Genomic DNA, 22,775 nt, shown 5'->3' on the forward strand with positions numbered 1-22,775 from the left:
GCCAGAGACGGCATCCCTGGATTCTGGGCCTACAAAGGGATAGTAATTCTTGGTTCCTTAAATCTTTAGCCATAAAGATCAATGAGGTTGAATATTCTATTTGCTGATATTCAGCCTACTTAGGTTTACATGATACTAACGAGAAATAAGTCAGAAGCATTCAAGAAACATTTAGGACTAAGCAGGCTTAGGCTCTCGTAGAAATAAATGTTCAGAGTTTAAGAAACAAAGACCTGGTTGGCCAGCTGCCTGCCTCTTCTCTTCAAAGAAACCTAAACTTTCTGAACTGGTGATCTTCAAACAGTAGGGTGCACAAAAGTCATCTGAACAGTTTGCTTCCCTCTGTTTCAGGCATGTTTCACAGATGCTAACTGAAGCAATTTTAAGAGATCTGCTTTAAAATACTTATCAAAAATCCCCATGTGTGTCGCCTCCATCTTGACATCTATTGATTTTCTTCTCTCTTTCACATTAGGATTCTCCTGGTTCTTGGCACAAAGAGTGATTTTTTTTTTTAAACCGTATTTTGGACATTCTGAGTATTATATAAGTCTTAAGACTCTAGACCTTATTCAAATGTTTTGCTTTAGCGGACCTACGCTGAAACTGGGCTGATGGTGGCAGGAAGGCACTAACTCTCGTCCTCTTTACCACTGGAAGGAGGTAAAAGTCCAGACTCCCTCACTCAATACCACCAGCTGTAGGTGGAAATTCAAGTTCCATAGATAGCCTCCACAGAACCATGCAAGGGGTGGAGGGTATAGAGAGTGCTGCCTCATCACTACAGGACGGGGTAGGAATCCAGGCTCCCTACCTGGCTTCCACAAACGCCACTGGGGGATGAGGGAAGAGAGTGCGCGCCCATCAGTCCAGCCCAGGGCACAAGTCTAGGTCCTCTGCCCAGAATTCTTGATACTTTCTGCAGTGGAAGGGTGTGACATGGCTTCTTCCCTGCTGTCTCCCTAGAGGAGGGCATCCATTGTCAAAAGTTCTTGTCAGGCTGCACACTTTCCAGTCTTTGGACAACAGAGAGCAGACTTTTCCTGGGATTTTGTTTGTACTCAATGAAGTTCCTAGCTTTGGGGCTTCTCTGGAAAGAAGTCTGGGATACAGAAGAGGGAAAAAGAAAGCTCAGAGAACTCATTGTCATGTCATTCCTTGAATCCTGGGGTCCCTAAACAGTCCACCCTCTTCTCTCTACCTTTCAGAGAAGGAACTAGAAACCAGATTTTCTGATTTCGGGCTTAATTTTCACCTACTAAAACTCTGCAATTTTTCTATATTTACTGGTAGCTCCAACACTCCAAATTTTCCTTTGGGTCAGAGGTTCTCAATCTGGTTCCACACTGAAGTTCTGTGGAGAGCTTTTTAAAATGCTGATTCCCAAGCTCCTTTCTCCTCTGAGAGATTTCCATCTCTGTCCTACGGTAAGGCATCAGCTTTTCACTTCAGCTCTCCAGGTGATCGTAACGTGCAGCTCAGGATGAGAACCACTTTTTTTATGTCTAATTTCTACCTCAAATGAGTAACTGTAACAGCTCTCTTTTAAGGAAAAATCCAGAGGATTTTGCTAAGAGCAACAAGGAGAAACAGCTAGAGGTAAAATACTGTCTTCTCAGCCCCGGTGTTGCTGAGCCTTTGTCACTATTGTGTGATGATAAGCTGTCACTGCTGGTGGAGTCTCTAAAGCATTCAAAAGGTTCAGAAGGTATTAATATTAGAATAAGATATTGAGACAAAGGAGTTATAATGAATTGGTCACTGCGTTTGTTACAATGTGAGTTTGCAGCTGGCCATCAAAGGGGTGGCAGCAGCCAGGGCTCTGAGTGCCCTGGCATCTTCCAATTTTGTTACTATACAGATATTTCCACTGAAATGCCCAAATTAACATTTTTAAGTTAACAATAACAAGAACACAGTGACTATCAGGAGCACAATACTGACCCCAAGTGGAATGAAACCTCAATGACACTTAATGTCCCAGCAGAGATGAGAGTCACAAACTCTGACAGAAAAGAAATGCCATGTTCAAGACAAACCTGCTCTGCTTTAAAGATGCTTGGAAGAAACACGTACATTGAGTTCTTTATCTGTGATAGGTTTTGATATAAAAGATAGTGGTGATTCATGAGAGAACATTTGCCTTCTGATAAATGTCTTATAAAATCATCACACACATAAATTTCCAACTATCAGACTATATGGTTAAGGTCACTAATCTGAAGTTTAGGTTGTAATCTGAATTTTTTTCTGAAAAACAAATTCTGAGAAATCTCAGTAATGTGCTCAAAATGGAAATACATATTTTAATCAAAATATCTCAAAGGGGACTTCAATAAGGTCCAGTGGTTAAGAGTCTAAGCTTCCACGGCAGGGGCATGGGTTCCCTGGTCGGGAAACTAGGATCTCACTTGCTGCACGATGCAGCCAAAACTGGATAAGATAGATAGCTCAAAGAAAAGTACTGCAACTGGCTACTCAAAAATCTGAAACTCATTTCAGGGTTCAGTGTTTATGAGTAGAGGCAGAAGGGCAGAAAATATAAGTACTCTAAAGGGGAGGGTAGACTCAGTTGTTCAGGCAAATATTGAAGATTTCAAGTCTTGTCTTCTCTATCCTTCACTGGTCACTCAAATGTGTTCACTTACCCTTCTGTGTTAAGAGGGAGGTAGAAATGGTAGGATATTGGAAAGTGATTACATAAGCTTTTAAAGTCACTCTGAAAGCTGTCTCTTCACATCAGATTCAGCCCAGCCTATTGCTTAGTGGCCATTTCTTGGGAAACACTCTATCATCAATAAACTCTCTCCAAGTTCTTTTGACCAAAAGCCCCAATTTCTTACTCAGGGCTCCCTGAGTGCACAATATGGAGGGAACTGGGGGAGAGCTCAGCCATGACAGACTCTACAAATGGAGACGATACCTACCAGCATATGTGCAGGGACAGGAAGGAATATTGGGTAGAACAGGTGTGATCCAGGTCCTTAATGAGAAAAGGTCGCTGCTCTCTTTCTCATCCAGCAGTTAGATATGCTCATCAGTCTGCATTATAAAAGCAACACATTATTGGAAAAAACAGAGCAAGGCTTCCTACAAAACATGAAACTAAAATAGAAACTGGACTTGGAAAATATCTCTTCTCACATTCTGCCAAGGCCTTGCTCCAGACAGTGTGAGTCTCTGGGGACCTGCACCAGCCAAGTTTTCTTGATGATAAGAATCACCTGCATCCTTGTTGATGCAGAAATTCCCAGGCCCCCCACAACCTACCCCAGACTCACAGAACCAGAATCTCCAGGGACTCGGAATCTGTATGCTTCACATCGCCCTGGCCGGTCTACAGTGGAAGACAGACATTTACTAGATAATTACACAAATATCAACCAAAAGAAAACAAAAAGATATGTGGGCACCTTACTTTGAGAAGTCCAGGAAGGGTCCCCAGAAAAGTGTCTTTTGAACAGTTCCTTGAAGATAAGCAAAAGTTAATTAGAAATGGGGTAGGAGGGAGGACATAGATATTCCTGGCATACAAGGCAAAAAAAAAAAAATGTGCAAAAGTTCAAGGGAGCATGTAGTAAAAGCAGAAACAGGTACATCAAATGTTGGAAAACAAGGTAATATATTTTAAATATCACGGGGGCAGGAAGCCATACACAATGTAATAAAAATTTAGAGGCAGAACAGGAATTGGGAAAGTATGAGGGTGTAGGTTTGAAGGACTCAACAGAACTCCCATCAGAGATTTCAGCCTTCTCAGCAGAAGGAATGAACAAGTAGAGATAAACAAATGAACCCCAGACTGTTCATGAGATTGATGCTCAGAGCATGTGAAAAAGAATACTGGGCTTTGCGTATCCCGTTAAAGGATATTTTTTTTCTCTCCTGCTGACACATCACCTTGCTACTCCGTTCCTGGCCTAGCTTTTGTCTTGCCTATGATCCATATTCCTACTTAAAATCTTCTCATTCCCCATCAGTCTGTGGTTCTTCCAATACATTTTAAAATCATCTGAAAACATTCAGCTATGACAGAACTCTCGCCAGCCATCCTCAGTATCCCAGGAAGTCAGATATTATAGACTCTATAGGTACTTGAGCACCGGTATATGAAAGCAGTGGTAAGAATGGCATTTGCTGGTTACTTTCCATGGTTCCTTGTAATTAACTCAGCTTAAATTAACTATGATTTTATTTTCAAATTAGTGTTCTCAAAGGAAAATGCATTAGATTGAGGCTTTTCATTTGGAAAACCATAATATTCTCATTACCATTTCAATGTCCATTTGGTGATTAAAAGTGATCATTCACACTCACGGGCAGCAGCCCTGAATCAAGGCCAACTTGAAAGAGGGGAGCATTCTTCAGGCCGCTAGGTTTCAGCTGCTAACCTCATCTAACCTCATCACAGTGAGGCTTTATCTTCTCAGAGGCTGAGCCAGTCATGCAGATGCTATCCGCAGTGTGGTGCTGCTTGCAATAGCTCTTAGGATTTAAATGAGTCTCTTGCTGTGGTTTAATTTCAATGGAATGAATGACTATTGGCTTGAAACTCTTATTTGTCTGGCTCTTGTATTTCAAGAACAGATTCGTTCAGGAAAAGGGGGTTTGGTTTGGGCACATGTAGGGAGCCTTAGGATCTAGAACGTATTCAACGACTGAAGTGGGTCTTGGGACCGACTGCTCCTTCTGTCCCTCTCCTGGCCATCTGCTCTGTCTCATGCTGTCGGTCTCTCTCTGGGTTTCCCTCCACCCTCCTCAGCTCCCTCACATCCCAGCCTTGCCTGGAGCCCACCCTAGACACAACCGTCTTCACAATCCTCCTGCTAATTCCAACTCCCACTTAAAGATCCCACTGTCCTGGAAAGAGAGTATATCATTGACTGAGCTCATCCTATTGACCCAAAGAAGCCAACGCCAGGCTCGGGTAACAGTCCAAGGACTGAATTTAGCAATGAGCTCCATACCTGCACTGCACAACCCAAGAGGCCTAGAGCAAGGTCCTCTAAACCCATTGGTCTGTCAGGACTTAACTCTTTAATTGCTAGATTGTGGAAAGCTGAGTAGAGAGAAAGTAAAGATAGGTCAGTTGAAGGGCACTAGGCAGACTCAGGAAAGTCATGATTTCCAAAGGATACAGAAATATCTCAATGTTTTAATAACCAGCAAGGCTAGACTGGTACATACTGCTATAAATTCTGAATTCCTGGGAGCGGGGAGAAACAGAGACGTGAAAAACACAATGTGGTCACCTCAGCAGGTGGTCTGGGTTTAACAAGCATTTAAAGTTAAGGCTGTCCAATACTTACATAGTGATACGAATCTGACAGTGTTATGAACCTTTAGGACAGTAAGCACTTAAGTGTTTACTTCTTACTCAGCTCTCCAGAGAACAATCCATGCTTTCCAACACAGAGGAGAGCTAGCCCATGGTTCAGTGCTGTCAGCTGACTGGTGAGCAAGGGCTCCCCTGGGTACCAGTCTTGGCTTTGTACATATCTGACTATGGGGCTTTGGACACAAGGCCTTAGTTTCCTCAACTTTAAAACGATGAGTTTTATGGAGTAAACTCTGCAGTCTTTTTCCCATTTCAGAATCCTCTTGGGATTAAGATTTGCAAGGAGAGGTACAAGCAGGACCAACTTCAGAAGAGGGAAGGAAAGGTAGAAAACTAACTTTATTGGAAGAAATTCAGCACAGTGATGAAGAACACAGGCTCTGGGATCGAATCCTGACTCAGCCACCTGTAATCTGTGTCACCTTGGACAGACAACTCAGGCTCCTGGTCTCCACTTTTCTCAGAAAAATGGAAATAATAATTAGACTTCACAGAATTATAATAAAGAATAAATGAGAAGAGCCATGTAAAGTGTTTAAATCTGTGCCTACCACATAGCCATCAATAAATTTTAGCCAATATTATTATTAGAAGCCAGACTAGAAATTTTACATTGATTATCTCATTTAATTATTTCAACATCATACAAGATAGGTGCTATTAATCTCATATTATTGATGAGAAAAACTGAGGCTGAGAGAGAGGGGCTTTAATTCACCTAAGCCAAGGGTTGCTAAACTTTTGGTTAAAGGGCCAGTGAGCAAACATTTTAGACTTGGCAGGCCTTATAATCTCTGTCATAACTACTCAACTCAGTCATTATAGCTGAAAATAGTTCAGTTAAGTTCAATTCAGTCACTCAGTCGTGTCCAACTCTTTGCAACCCCACGAATCACTGCACGCCAGGCCTCCCTGTCCATCACCAACTCCCAGAGTTCACTCAAACTCATGTCCATCGAGTCAGTGATGCCGTCCAGCCATCTCATTCTCCGTCGTCCCCTTCTCCTCCCGCCCCCAATCTCTCCCAGCATCAGAGTCTTTTCCAGTAAGTCAACTCGTCGCATGAGGTGGCCAAAGTATTGGAGTTTCAGCTTCAGCATCAGTCCTTCCAATAAACACCCAGGATTGATCTCCTTTAGAATGGACTGGTTGGATCTCCTTACAGTCCAAGGGACTCTCAAGAGTCTTCTCCAGCACCACAGTTCAAAAGCATCAAAGCTTTTGAAAGTAAGCACTCAGCTTTCTTTATAGTCCAACTCTCACATCCATACATGACCACTGGAAAAACCATAGCCTTGACTAGACGGACCTTGGTTGGCAAAGTAATGTCTCTGCTTTTTAATATACTATCTAGATTGGTCATCACTTTCCTTCCAAGGAGTAAGCGTCTTTTAATTTCATGGCTGCAATCAGCATCCGCAGTGATTTTGGAGCCCCCCAAAATAAAGTCTGACACTGTTTCCCCATCTATTTTCCATGAAGTGATGGGACCAGATGCCATGATCTTTGTTTTCTGAATGTTGAGCTTCAAGCCAACCTTTTCACTCTCCTCTTTCATCAAGAGGCTTTTGAGTTCCTCTTCACTTTCTGCCATAAGGGTGGTGTCATCTGCATATCTGAGGTGATTGATATTTCTCCCAGCAATCTTGATTCCAGTTTGTGCTTCTTCCAGCCCAGCATTCCTCATGATGTACTCTGCATATAAGTTAAATAAGCAGGGTGACAATATACAACCTTGACGGACTCCTATTCCTATTTGGAACCAGTCTGTTGTTTCATGACCAATTCTAACTGTTGCTTCCTGACCTGCATACAGGTTTCTCAAGAGGCAGGTCAGGTGGTCTGGGATTCCATCTCTTTCAGAATTTTCCACAGTTTATTGTGATCCACACAGTCAAAGGCTTTGGCATAGTCAATGAAGCAGAAATAGATGTTTTTCTGGAACTCTCTTGCTTTCTCCATGATCCAGCGGATGTTGGGAATTTGATCTCTGGTGCCTCTGCCTTTTCTAAAACCTGCTTGAACATCTGGAAGTTCACGGTTCACATATTGCTGAAGCCTGGCTTGGAGAATTTTGAGCATGACTTTACTAGACAACAGTTAATAAATGGGCAAGGCTGTGTTTCAACAAAACTTTATTGACTAAAATAGGTTGACTAGCCTTTGGTAATCAGCAGTCATTTGCCAATCTCCAGTCTAAGATGGCAAAAAACTGGCAGTCAGTATCTGAACCTAAGAAAACTCATTCTCTATATACTACAACCAGAGGTTTTTCTAATTCTTCTTTTACTCATGGAAACATTTTCCGAAAATAAAATTTTATGTAGATAAAGAGATAAACTACAGCTAAAAGTCCATTCATAGTCTCCTCTTAACCAACCCAGCTACTGCCCTTAAAGAAGTCAGTGGTTCTTGTAAATCAACTGTACTCCAATAAAAATTTAAAAAAGAAAAGAATATGTCAGTGGTTCTCAAACCTTAGGGGCTGAAAACACAGGTCTCTCGAGGACTCTACTGCTACAACTTCAGATGGCTTGGGGGTGGTGCCAGGTGAAACCCAGTGTTTATAAATACTACCCAGGTGATTCTGACGTAAGGGTTCCTCAGGCTACTCTCTGAGAAACATGGAGCTAGGATATTAGGAAAAATAAAAAGAATTCAATTCTTAAGGTTGGCTTTACTGCAAATAGGAGCACAAAACACAGAACCTGGGTTTCACTGACTTTATAACTTTGCCTTGCATTTGGGTCAGGGATTAATCTATTTTTGTATAATCAGTGCCTTTGCCTAAAAGCTCATCAATTGCCTTGAAAAGCAATGAGTCTCTCCTATTGATGTCAGATGTCCTTGGTACCTGATCTTATTAGGTGAAGAACATTCAGACTCTTTCCTTAATCCTGCTGTGACTCTTAACAGAAAGCCAGAACAGCACATTGAGACTTCCATTAAGACACTGGGATAAAAGATGACGGGAACTAATTCCATAAACTGACCCTCAAAAGGAGCTTCCTAGTGCTCTGACGCACCTGTGGAGGGTGAAGGCGGTATGAAATGAGTAAAGGCCAGACAGCAAATGAGTATCTGCCCCAAGCAAACTGCAGCAGCCCGCTGCAAGAAGGGCCTAAATAGTGCCAGTCAAGCACATGTCTGAGAAGCCTGGGCTGGTATCTAGTTCCATTTCTAAAAGAACACAGTTCGCTGAGCAAAGCACACACACTAAATTTTTAAAATCACTGTAAGTGCTGGAATGTCCTCATAAAACTCGAAAATTTGTGCTTGCTGGGCCCACAGAGAACAGTCCTCACTTCGCTGGGTCATAAACTTGCAGATGTGGAGGTCCAAAAAGGAGGGCCGTCCTTTCCTTCCTCTCCCTTGGCCTCTCAGGCACCATCTTCAGGAAACCTTCTCCAATAGCACTGACTGTCCAACCTGGCTTATATCCTACCAACTGGAGCTACTATAGACAGACCCATTAAGTAACTCTCCCCCCCAGATAACTCAAAGTAGAAACCACCTCAGGACCCTGCCTGGGAGGGTCTCCACCAATTTCCTTCTACTTTGCAGCACCTTCCTCCCAGTTCTGCTCAGACTTAAAGGCACACAGCTCCTCAAACAAATTCACTGGAGGCCTACCTAAGACGATTATTTGCTAATGGCTTTTATCCACATGACACTTAAAGCTCACCACAACACTGGCAGGTTGTGTTCTGTAGGTTGTTGCCATCCAGAATTTGGCCCGGGGATAGGCAGTGTGGGCCTGACCTGGAAGCATTGTTAAGAGTTGCAATCTTAGGCCTCACCCAGGCATTCTAAGCCAGATTCTTCAGTTTTAACCAGCTCTCCGGGCAATTTCTGTGCATTTTCCAGTTGGAAACACACTGATGTAGCTCACAAACTGATAGCTTCCTTTAGTATTGATTTTCTTACCTGGAAAAATGAAGGAGTTATTAATAATCACTTTCACTTCGTGAGCACATCGCCAGGTATAGGTTGCCTCCCACACTCAACAGCTCTGAAAGGCCGGTGTTCCCAACTTACAAATCAAGAAGCCAAGGCCGAAACAATAAAACAGCTTCCCATTGGTTTAGTTAAGAAGCCAAGGCAGGACAGACCTTCCCTGTTTCACTAAGACAATCCCTTTCCTTCTCACTATGCTGCTTCTCACCTCAGAGATGCTTCAGCTCTTCAACTGAATTAAATCACTTAGTCATGTCCAATTCTCTGCAACCCCATGGACTACAGCACGCCAGGCTTCCCTGTCCATCACCAACTCCCGGAGCTTGCTCAAACTCATGTCCATCAAGTCGGTGATGCCATCTCATCCTCTGTCATCCCCTTTTCCTCCTGCCTTCAATCTTTCCCAGCATCAGGGTCTTCTCCAAGGAGTCAGTTCTTCGCATCAGTTGGCCAAAGTATTGGAGCTTCAGCTTTAGCATCAGTCCTTCCAATGAATCTTCAGGACTAATTTCTTTAGGATTGACTGATTTGATCTCCTTGCAGTACAAGGGACTCTCAAGAATCTTCTCCAACACCATACTTGGCACTCAGCTTTCTTTATGGTCCAACTCTCACATCCATACATGACCACTGGAAAAACCATAGCTTTGACTAGATGGACCTTTGTCAGCAAAGTAATGTCTCTGCTTTTTAATATGCTATCTATGTTGGCCACAGCTTTCCTTCCAAGGAGTAAGCGTCTTTTAATTTCCTGGCTGCAATCACCATCTGCAGTGATTTTGGAGCCCCCCAAAATAAAGCCTGTCACTGCTTCCATTATTTCTCCATCTATTTGCCATGGAGTGATGGGACAGGATGCCATGATCTTCGTTTTTTGAATACTGAGTTTTAAGCCAACTTTTCACTCTCCTTTTTCACTTTCATCAAGAGGCTCTTTAGTTCCTCTTCGCTTTCTTACATAAGGGTGGTGTTATCTGCATATCTGAGGTTATTGATATTTTTCCCGGCAATCTTGATTCCAGCTTGCACTTTATCCAGCCCAGCATTTCGCATGATGTACTCTGCATATAAGTAAAATAAGCAGGGTGACAATATACGGCCTTGACGTACACCTTTCCCAGTCTGGAACCAGTCTGTTGTTCCATGTCCAGTTACTGATTCTGACAAGATGACAGAGTAGAAGGATGTATGCTCATCTCCTCCTGCAAGAACTGAAAAATTACAACTCGCTCCTGAACAACCATCGACAGGAGAATGTTGGATCCCACCAAAAAATGATACCCTACATCCAAGGACAAAGGAGAAGCCCCAGCAAGATGGCAGGAGGGGCGAAATCGCATTTACAATCAAACCCCATGCCAGCCAGACACGCTCAGAGGTTCAAACAAAACCTTGTGCGCACCAGAACCCAAAGGCCCTGCAGAGACTGAGCCAGACCTCTGTTTGCATCTCCTGCAGAGGCACGGGTCAGCAGTGGTCTGACGCAGGGGCAGGGGCCATGGATGCAGCTACCTCGTCACACAGCCTGTGGCTTCAGCTCTTAGTCAGCTTCAAGCTTGACCCCGCAGTTTCCTCAAGGGACACGTTAACCAGCAGTGTTCCACGACCTCCCTGCAGTCAGCTCCGAAGAAGCCCTTGTTCATGCTTTCGGCTCCTTTCCTGCCTCAGTGCATCCATCTGTCCACCCCTAAGAGGCGCACAGGCGAGAGACACTGGCTCCGGCGGCATAGACGCGAGAGACGCCGGCTCTGGCGGCGCAGGTGCAACTGACCACGCACAGAAGCATAGCTGACAGGAGCTACCCCACGTCCAAGGTCAGGAGGGGCGGCCTTGAGGAGATACCCCTTGTGCAAGGTAAGGTGGAGTGGCTGCGCTTTGCTGGAGCAGCTGTGAAGAGAGAACCCACGACCAAGGTAAGAGAAACCCAAACAAGATGGTAGGTATTGGGAGGGGGCATTAGAGGGCAGTTCAGTTCAGTTCAGTTCAGTCGCTCAGTCGTGTCCGACTCTCCGCGACCCCATGAATCACAGCACGCCAGGCCTCCCTGTCCATCACCAACTCCCGGAGTTCACTCAAACTCATGTCCATCGAGTCGGTGATGCCATCCAGCCATCTCATTCTCCGTCGTCCCCTTCTCCTCCCGCCCCCAACCTTTCCCAGCATCAGAGTCTTTTCCAGTGAGTCAACTCGTCGCATGAGGTGGCCAAAGTATTGCAGTTTCAGCTTTAGCATCAGTCCCTCCAATGAACATCCAGGATTGATCTCCTCTAGAATGGACTGGTTGGATCTCCTTGCAGTATAAGGGACTCTCAAGAGTCTTCTCCAACACCACAGTTCAAAAGCATCGATTCTTCGGCGATCAGCCTTCTTCACAGTCCAACTCTCACATCCATACATGACCACGGGAAAAACCATTGCCTTGACTAGACGGACCTTGGTTGGCAAAGTAATGTCTCTGCTTTTTAATATACTATCAAGGTTGGTCATAACTTTCCTTCCAAGGAGCAAGCGTCTTTTAATTTCATGGCTGCAATCAGCATCTGCAGTGATTTTGGAGCCCAAAAAAACGAAGTCTGACACTGTTTCCACTGTTTTTCCATCTATTTCCCATGAAGTGACGGGACCAGATGCCATGATCTTTGTTTTCTGAATGTTGAGCTTCAAGCCAACCTTTTCACTCTCCTCTTTCACTTTCATCAAGAGGCTTTTGAGTTCCTCTTCACTTTCTGCCATAAGGGTAGTGTCATCTGCATATCTGAGGTGATTGATATTTCTCCCGGCAATCTTGATTCCAGCTTGTGCTTCTTCCAGCCCAGCGTTCCTCATGATGTACTCTGCATATAAGTTAAATAAGCAAGGTGACAATATACAACCTTGACGTACACCTTTTCCTATTTGGAACCAGTCTGTTGTTCCATGTCCAGTTCTAACAGTTGCTTCCTGACCTGCATACAGGTTTCTCAAGAGGCAGGTCAGGTGGTCTGGGATTCCCATCTCTTTCAGAATGTTCCACAGTTTATTGTGATCGACACAGTCAAAGGCTTTGGCATAGTCAATAAAGCAGAAATAGATGTTTTTCTGAAACTCTCTTGCTTTCTCCATGATCCAGCGGATGTTGGCAATTTGATCTCTGGTGCCTCTGCCTTTTCTAAAACCTGCTTGAACATCTGGGAGTTCACGGTTTATATACTGCTGAAGCCTGGCTTGGAGAATTTTGAGCATGACTTTACTAGCGTGTGAGATGAGTGCAATTGTGCGGTAGTTTGAGCATTCTTTGGCATTGCCTTTCTTTGGGATTGGAATGAAGACTGACCTCTTCCAGTCCTGTGGCCACTGCTGAGTTTTCCAAATCTGCTGGCATATTGAGTGCAGCACTTTCACAGCATCATCTTTCAAGACTTGAAATAGCTCAACTGGAATTCCATCACCTCCACTAGCTTTGTTCATAGTGATGCTTTCTAAGGCCCACTTGACTTCACATTCCAAGATGTCTGGCTCTAGGTCAGTGATCACGTTATCGTGACTATCTTGGTCGTGAAGATCTTTTTTGTACAGTTCTTCTGTGTATTCCTGCCACCTCTTCTTAATATCTTCTGCTTCTGTTAGGTCCATACCATTTCTGTCCTTTATCGAGCCCATCTTTGCATGAAATGTTCCCTTGGAATCTCTAATTTTCTTGAAGAGGTCTCTTGTTTTTCCTATTCTGTTGTTTTCCTCTATTTCTTTGCATTGATCACTGAGGAAGGCTTTCTTATCTCTCCTTGCTATTCTTTGGAACTCTGCATTTAGATGCTTGTATCTTTCCTTTTCTCCTTTGCTTTTCGCCTCTCTTCTTTTCACAGCTATTTGTAAGGCCTCCTCAGACAGCCATTTCGCTCTTTTGCATTTCTTTTCCATGGGGATGGTCTTGGTCCCTGTCTCCTGTACAATGTCACGAACCTCCGTCCAGAGTTCATCAGGCACTCTATCAATCAGATCTAGTCCCTTAAATCTATTTCTCACTTCCACTGTATAATCATAAGGGATTTGATTGAGGTCATATCTGAATGGTCTAGTGGTTTTCCCTACTTTCTTCAATTTAAGTCTGAACTTCGCAATAAGGAGTTCGTGATCTGAGCCACAGTCAGCTCCTGGTCTTGTTTTCGCTAACTGTATACAGCTTCTCCATCTTTGGCTGCAAAGAATATAATCAATCTGATTTCGGTGTTGACCATCTGGTGATGTCCATGTGTAGAGTCTTCTCTTGTGTTGTTGGAAGAGGGTGTTTGCTATGACCAGTGCGTTCTCTTGACAAAACTCTATTAGCCTTTGCCCTGCTTCATTCCGTGCTCCAAGGCCAAATTTGCCTGTTACTCCAGGTGTTTCTTGACTTCCTACTTTTGCATTCCAGTCCCCTATAATGAAAACGACATCTTTTTTGGGTGTTAGTTCTAAAAGGTCTTGTAGGTCTTCATAGAACCGATTAACTTCGGCTTCTTCAGCACTACTCGTTGGGGCATAGGCCTGGATTACAGTAATATTGAATGGTTTGCCTTGGAAACGAACAGAAATCATCCTGTCATTTTTAAGATTGCATCCAAGTACTGCATTTCGGACTCTTTTGTTGACCATGATGGCTACTCCATTTCTTCTAAGGAATTCCTGCCCACAGTAGTAGATATAATGGTCGTCTGAGTTAAATTCACCCATTCCAGTCCATTTTAATTCACTGATTCCTAGAATGTCAACGTTCACTCTTGCCATCTCCTGTTTGACCACTTCCAATTTGCCTTGACTCATGGACCTAACATTCCAGGTTCCTATGCAATACTGCTCTTTACAGTACCGGACCTTGCTTCTATCACTGGTCACATCCACAACTGGGTACTGGTTTTGCTTTTGCTCCATCCCTTTATTCCTTCTATAGTTATTTCTCCACTGAGCTCCAGTAGCATACTGGGCACCTACTGACCTGGGGAATTCCTCATTCAGTATCCTATCATTTTGCCCTTTGTTATTGTTCATGGGGTTCTCAAGGCAAGTATACTGAAGTGGTTTGCCATTCCCTTCTCCAGTGGACCACATTCGGCTGTGGTCCATGTGATCAGATTGGCTAGTTTCCTGTGATTATGATTTCAGTCTGTCCGCCCTCTGGTGCCCCCTAGCAATACCTACCGTCTTATTTGGGTTTCTCTTACCTTGGTCGTGGAAAATCTCTTCACAGCCGCTCCAGCAAAGTGCAGCCGCTGTACCGTACCTTGGACGAGGGGTATCTCCTCGAGGCCGCCCCTCCTGACCTTGAACGCGGAGTAGCTCCTCTCGGCCCTCCTGCGCCCGCGCAGCCACCGCCTGTTGGACGTGGGGTAGCTCCTCTCGGCCGCCGGCCCTGGCCTCAGGCGTGGGGTAGCTCCTCACGGCCGCACCTCTTTGCGTGGTTCGTTGCGCCGGGGCCGGCGTCTCTCGCGTCGCCTCTGCGCCGCCGGGGCCGGCGTCTCTCGCGTCGCGTCTGCGCCGCCGGGGCCGGCGTCTCTCATTAGAGGGCAGAAACACTGAAATCATAATCACAGAAAACTAGTTGATCTGATCACACGGACCACAGCCCTGTATAACTCAATGAAACTAAGCCATGCAATGTGGGTCCACCCAAGACGGATGGGTCATGGTGGAGAGGTCTGACAATGTGGTCCCCTGGAGAAGGGAATGGCAAACCACTTCAGTATACTTGCCTTGAGAACCCCATGAACAGTATCAAAAGGCAAAATGATAGGATACTGAATGAGGAATTCCCCAGGTTGGTAGGTGCCCAGTATGCTACTGGAGATCAGTGGAGAAATAACTCTAGAAGGAATGAAGGGATGGAGCCAAAGCAAAACCAATACCCAGTTGTGGATGTGACTGGTGATAGAAGGAAGGTCCGGTGCTGTAAAGATAATATTGCATAGGAACCTGGAATGTTAGGTCCATGAATCAAGGCAAATTGGAAGTGGTCAAACAGGAGATGGCAAGAGTGAACGTAGACATTCGAGGAATCAGCGAACTAAAATGGACTTGAATGGGTGAATTTAACTCAGATGACCATTATATCTACTACTGTGGACAGGATTCCCTTAGAAGAAATGGAGTAGCCATCATGGTCAACAAAAGAGTCCGAAATGCAGTACTTGGATGCAATCTTAAAAACGACAGAATGATTTCTGTTCGTTTCCAAAGCAAACCATTCAATATTACAGTAATCCAAGCCTATGCCCCAAGCAGTAATGCTGAAGAAGCCGAAGTCAAATGGTTCTATGAAGACCTACAAGACCTTTCAGAACTAAAACCCAGAAAAGATGTCCTTTTCATTATAGGGGACTGGAATGCAAAAGTAGGAAGTTAAGAAACACCTGGAGTAACAGGCAAATTTGGCCTTGGACATTAAATGAAGCAGGGCAAAGGCAAATAGAGTTTTCCCAAGAGAATGCACTGGTCACAGCAAACACCCTCTTCCAACAACACAAGAGAAGACTCTACACATGGACATCATCAGATGGTCAACACCGAAATCAGATTGATTATATTCTTTGCAGCCAAAGATGGAGAAGCTCTATACAGTTAGCAAAAACAAGACCAGGAGCTGACTGTGGCTCAGATCATGAACTCCTTATTGCCAAATTCAGACTGAAATTGAAGAAAGTAGGGAAAACCACTAGACCATTCAGATATGACGTAAATCAAATCCCTTATGATTATACAGTGGAAGTGAGAAATAGATTTAAGGGACTAGATCTGATAGATAGAGTGCCTGATGAACTATAGACGGAGGTTCGTGACATTGTACAGGAGACAGGGACCAAGACCATCCCCATGGAAAAGAAATGCAAAAGAGCGAAATGGCTGTCTGAGGAGGCCTTACAAATAGCTGTGAAAAGAAGACAAGAGAAAAGCAAAGGAGAAAAGGAAAGATATAAGCATCTGAATGCAGAGTTCCAAAGAATACCAAGGAGAGATAAGAGAGCCTCCCTCAGCGATCAATGCAAAGAAATAGAGGAAAACAACAGAATAGGAAAAACAAGAGATCTTTTCAAGAAAATTAGAGATATCAAGGGAACATTTCATGCAAAGATGGGCTTGATAAAGGACAGAAATGGTATGGACCTAACAGAAGCAGAAGATATTAAGAAGAGGTGACAAGAATACACAGAAGAGCTATACAAAAAAGATCTTCATGACCAAGATAACCACGATGGCATGATCACTCACCTGGAGCCAGACATCTTGGAATGTGAAGTCAAGTGGGCCTTAGAGAGCATCACCATGAACAAAGCTAGTGGAGGTGATGGAATTTCAGTTGAGCTATTTCAAATCCTGAAAGATGATGCTGTGAAAGTGCTGCACTGTATATGCCAGCAAATTTGGAAAACTCAGCAGTGGCCATAGGACTGGAAAAGGTCAGTCATCATTCCAATCCCAAAGAAAGGCAATGCCAAAGAATGCCCCAACTACTGCACAATTGCACTCATCTCACACGCTAGTAAAGTCATGCTCAAAATTCTCCAAGCCAGGCTTCAGCAATATGGGAACCATGAACTTCCAAATGTTCAAGCAGGTTTTAGAAAAGGCAGAGGCACCAGAGATCAAATGGCCAACATCCTCTGGATTATGGAGAAAGGAAGAGACTTCCAGAAAAACATCTATTTCTGCTTCATTGACTATGCCAAAGCCTTTGACTGTGTGGATCACAATAAACTGTGGAAAATTCTGAAAGAGATGGGAATACCAGACCACCTGACCTGCCTCTTGAGAAATCTGTATGCATGTCAGGAAGCAACAGTTAGAACTGGTCATGGAACAACAGACTGGTTCCAAATAGGAAAAGGAGTACATCAAGGCTGTATATTGTCACCCTGCTTATTTAACTTATATGCAGAGTACATCATGAGGAACGCTGGGCTGGAAGAAGCACAAGCTGGAATCAAGATTGCCGGGAGAAATATCAATAACCTCAGATATGCAGATGACACCACCCTTATGGCAGAAAGTGAAGAGGAACTCAAAGGCCTCTTGATGAAAGTGAAAGAGGAGAGTGAAAAGGTTGGCTTGAAGCTCAACATTCAGAAAATGAAGATCATGGCATCTGGTCCCATCACTTCATGGGAAATAGATGGGGAAACAGTGGAAACAGTGTCAGACTTTATTTTGGGGGCTCCAAAATCACTGCAGATGCTGATTGCAGCCATGAAATTAAAAGACGCTTACTCCTTGGAAGGAAAGTTATGGCCAAACTAGATAGTATATTAAAAAGCTGAGACATTACTTTGCCAACAAAGGTCTATCTAGTCAAGGCTATGGTTTTTCCAATGGTCATGTATGGATGTGAGAGTTGGACTGTGAAGAAGGCTGATTGCCAAAGAATGGATGCTTTTGGACTGTGGTGTGGAGAAGAGTCTTGAGAATCCCTTGGACTGCAAGGAGATCCAACCAGTCCATTCTAAAGGAGATCAATCCTGGGTGTTCATTGGAAGGACTGATGCTAAAGCTGAAACTTCAATGCTTTGGCCACCTCATGCGACGAGTTGACTCACTGGAAAAGACTCTGATTTTGGGAAAGATTGGGGGGGGGAGGAGATGGGGACGATAGAGGATGAGATGGCTGGATGGCATCACAGACTCGATGGACATGAGGTTGAGTGAACTCCGGGAGTTGGTGATGGACAGAGAGGCCTGGCGTGCTGTGATTCATGGGGTCGCAAAGAGTCGGACACGACTGAGCGACTGAACTGAACTGAAGAGGCACATGCTCTTCAGACCCCGATTCAGCAGCCCTCTGAGGAGCTGACTGCCCCCTCGTGCCCAGAGGGCTTCACTACAACCGGCTCACTGCTGGTAACTGATTAAACCTTTTCCCCTGCAGGTCAAACCCAGCCTCACCTGAAAACTGTTCAGGAAGGGGCCTGCCCTTGACAAGCTTCTTTGGATCCCTGCTGCTGCTGCTAAGTCGCTTCAGTCGTGTCTGACTCTGTGCAACCCTATAGATGGCAGCCCACCAGGCTCCCCTGTCCCTGGGAATCTCCAGGCAAGAACACTGTATTGGTTTGGCATGTCTTTCTCCAATGCGTTAAAGTGAAGTTGCTCAGTCGTATCCGAATCTTCACGACCCCATGGACTGCAGCCTACCAGGCTCTTCCGTCCATGGGATTTTCCAGGCAAGAGTAGTGGAGTGAGTTGCCATTGCCTTCTCCACTTTAGATCCCTGGATTTTCCTAAAGTAGTTTCTTATGAAAAGAGTCAGAGCTGACTCAGTACAATTTATCACTACATCTGACCCATTCCTACTGAGGGAAAAATATCGACACATTTGAAGCCCTCTTAAAAGTGTTAACTTAAAGAAAAACACACAACACAAGAGTTGTGTATTTAAGTTTTGTTCAGGGACTTCCGAGCACTATAGGCTGAGAAACAGCCACTCAGTTAATGCTGAGGAATTGCTCTCAAGATGCAGGGGAAGGGCCAATATATGGATGACTTTTTTTGGCTACTAAATACATGTAGTCAAGATTACATCTTGGTAAAAGATTACTACTAGTCACAAAGAACAAATATCCCAACCTAATAATTTTAGTGCTCTTCAATGTATCAGTTCAGTTCAGTTGCTCAGTCGTGTCCGACTCTTTGAGACCCCATGAATCACAGCATGCCAGGCCTCCCTGTCCATCACCAACTCCCGGAGTTCACACAAACTCATGTCCATCGAGTCGGTGATGCCATCCAGCCATCTCATTCTCTGTCATCCCCATCTCCTCCCACCCCCAATCCCTCCTAGCATCAGAGTCTTTTCCAGTGAGTCAACTCGTTGCATGAGGTGACCAAAGTATTGGAGTTTCAGCTTTCGCATAAGTCCTTCCAATGAACACCCAGGATTGATCTCCTTTAGAATGGACTGGTTGGATCTCCCTGCAGTACAAGGGACTCTCAAGAGTCTTCTCCAGCACCACAGTTCAAAAGCATCAATTCTTTGGCGATCAGCTTTCTTCACAGTCTAACTCTCACATCCATACATGACCACGGGAAAAACCATAGCCTTAACTAGACGGACCTTGGTTGGCAAAGTAATGTCTCTGCTTTTTAATATGCTATCTAGGTTGGTCATAACTTTCCTTCCATGGAGTAAGCGTCTTTTAATTTCCGGGCTACAATCAGCATCTGCAGTGATTTTGGAGCCCCCAAAAATAAAGTCTGTCACTGTTTCCACTGTTTCCCCATCTATTTCCCATGAAGTGATGGGACCAGATGCCATGATCTTCATTTTCTGAATGTTGAGCTTCAAGCCAACCTTTTCACTCTCCTCTTTCACTTTCATCAAGAGGCCTTTGAGTTCCTCTTCACTTTCTGCCATAAGGGTGGTGTTATCTGCATATCTGAGGTGGTTGACATTTCTCCCGGCAATCTTGATTCCAGCTTGTGCTTCTTCCAGCCCAGCGTTCCTCATGATGTACTCTGCATAGAAGTTAAGTAAGCAGGGTGACAATATACAACCTTGTCGTACTCCTTTTCCTATTTGGAACCAGTCTGTTGTTCCATGACCAGTTCTAACTGTTGCTTCCTGACATGCATACAGATTTCTCAAGAGGCAGGTCAGGTGGTCTGGTATTCCCATCTCTTTCAGAATTTTCCACAGTTTATTTTGATCCACACAGTCAAAGGCTTTGGCATAGTCAATGAAGCAGAAATAGATGTTTTTCTGGAAGTCTCTTGCTTTCTCCATGATCCAGCGGATGTTGGGAATTTGATCTCTGGTTCCTCTGCCTTTTCTAAAACCTGCTTGAACATTTGGAAGTTCATGGTTCACATATTGCTGAAGCCTGACTTGGAGAATTTTGAGCATGACTTTACTAGCGTGTGAGATGAGTGAAACTGTGCAGTAGTTTGAGCATTCTTTGGCATTCCCTCTCTTCTATGTATGGGAAGACGCAAAAATCAAAGGTCATTGAAATTCTTCCTTAAATATGCATCTAACTATCTAGAGGCCCATACATCCAAAGCACAGACTGCCTCATCCTGCTTTTCATCCTGAATTCCTCTTACGGGGCATTGCTGTTGGGCAACTGCAGGGGTTGTGACTTATCCCTCTAGTTCTGGGTGATGCTTTTCTCTGTTCATGCATTACCTAGCTCAGCCTTTCATTTTACAGGCGGCACTGCGAGGTCCAGAAAGGGGAAATCTGTAGAAAGGGAAAGGTCGGTAGATCTGTGTAACTGCTGCCCTAAGTCTCTTGAAGTGAAATTTTAGCCCATCCCCTGCAACATTATCATCATTTATTTATTATTTATTTATTATTACATTCAACAATAACAAAAAAATAAATAAAACCCAACCCTGCAACATATCCTATTTCTCTAGGAAGCCTAGAAAAATTAAGTCTTAAAGAAGAGATGAAGTGAAACAGGGAAAAATGGAAAATGTAAAAAAGGAAGGAAAAAATGCAGAATCTTCATCAATTCAGAAGGAGTGGAGTCGATTAAAATTCTTGAATAGTAACAGTAAAAAAAGCTACCATTTACTGAGAATATACCATGAATTGCGCACTCTTACACATTCTCCAGCTACTGAAACCAAGTCCTTTAAAATGAAGTTCCCTTACTGAGTTTCTGATTTATGTCTCTATCCGAAACTTTATTCCCTTTCTTGTCCCCAAACCCGTGCTAAATGAACCCGCATCAGTCAGAGTTAGATGACCAAAACTGCTATTGTTGATAACATTATGAAAGTAATAAAATTGCTTTTACAGATAACATTATTAACATACAAACAGATTGTCTTTCGAGGGCAAGATGAGTTAAACAGACCCCTAAGCCACGGACCACCTGGCTTGATAATCCTAAACCAGAGACATCCTGACTCCCCAAACTACAATTAAGAAACATCACAAAAATATCACAAGATGATGATCAGCCCCAGCTTCTCTGTTCTTCCTTTTTTAAAAACCTCTCACTCAAAGACCAAGTTGGAGCAGATCTGAGACTTGTCTCCCACACCCTTGCTTGGCGCCTGCAAATAAACCCTTACTTTGCTGCAAATACCTGCTGTCAGAGTTTGGCTTTCCGTGCCGTGGGCACAAAAACCCTTCCTCATTACACTATGACTTTATTTCATCCTGACAACTCCAATGGGGTTCAGTTCAGTTCAGTTCAGTCGCTCAGACATGTTCGACTCTCCGCGACCCCATGAATCACAGCACACCAGACCTCCCTGTCCATCACCAACTCCCAGAGTTCACTCAAACTCATGTCCACAGAGTCGGTGATGCCATCCAGCCATCTCATTCTCTGTCGTCCCCTTCTCCTCCCACCCCCAACCTTTCCCAGCATCAGAGTCTTTTCCAGTGAGTCAACTCATCGCATGAGGTGGCCAAAGTATTGCGTTACTCAGTCCCAAAGGAGTAAAAGTGAGACCTAGTGCGTGAACAGCTTATCAGAGTCGGTAAGTAAGAAGACTGAAATTGAAAACTCTTAGTCTCCACCCTGACATAACAGGAACCAGGGACCTGAAGCACCAACTTCCATAGGTGCCCAGGAATGTCAGCTGGAACATGGCATGCTGGCCCCAAACCCAGAAACAGCAGTGAGACTGTAAGAGGAAGAGACTGAATTTGGGATAGCTTGATGACAAAGGCACCCTTCCCCATCTCTTGGATTCTTGTGCTACTGTGGATGCTTTGTAAACAAACGTTGAACACCGCTTAGCTCCTGTCCTTCGCCTCTAGAAAAACAAAAGGTTCTCTAGTTCCACATTAGCTGGTTTCTCATTATGTAAACCATCTGTGTCATCTTCATTCAATTTATTGCTACATTAGTCCCCAATCTGGCTAGGGAAATACATTAACTTTAAACATGCCTTTGACTTGTACAAATCAGTCCCTGCCAGCTCCCCTGTTAAATTTATCCTTGTGAATCAGGGGACAATGAGGGGAAAGTAGCAAAATAAGACTAGTGTCCTGCTGCAAGTGAGACAAAGAAAGGAATCTGGCATTCTTGGGAGGACTTTAAAATTATCTAGTGTTTAACCGGCAGCACATGGCAGTAAATAGTAAAAAACCTTGTGGCAGGTTCCAGGTCCTATCCATGCATTTTCTCAAACTCCTGGTGCAAACTAGCATCAGGGAAAAGGAAAACGAACTTAGAACTTGGTTGGGGGTTACTCTACCTCATCACAGCCCTGCTGTACCAAGTAGGGAGCGATTCTGGTTTCATTCACTGCTGTAATAAACCTGAAATTAATTCAGAATTTAATCACAAGAAGAGTCCGGACAATCAGTCCAATGTTTAGTCAACATCATTATCATCACCATCAACAAATGTTTATTGAGCATCTAGGACACTGGTTGCTGGGAATACAAAACAACCTGAGGCCCTTCTCCTCCTCTGAAGGGGTTTCAAGAGAAGAAAGTAACAACAGATATAGGAAATCACCCCAGATAACAGGTGCTACAGGAGGCAGGCTGGGACAGAGAAGGAAAGCCAGAAAG

The sequence above is a fragment of the Moschus berezovskii genome, chromosome 12 (assembly GCF_049115385.1).
Source record: "Moschus berezovskii isolate FMDL1 chromosome 12, NW_MosBer_1.0, whole genome shotgun sequence".
Lineage (NCBI taxonomy): Eukaryota > Metazoa > Chordata > Mammalia > Artiodactyla > Moschidae > Moschus > Moschus berezovskii.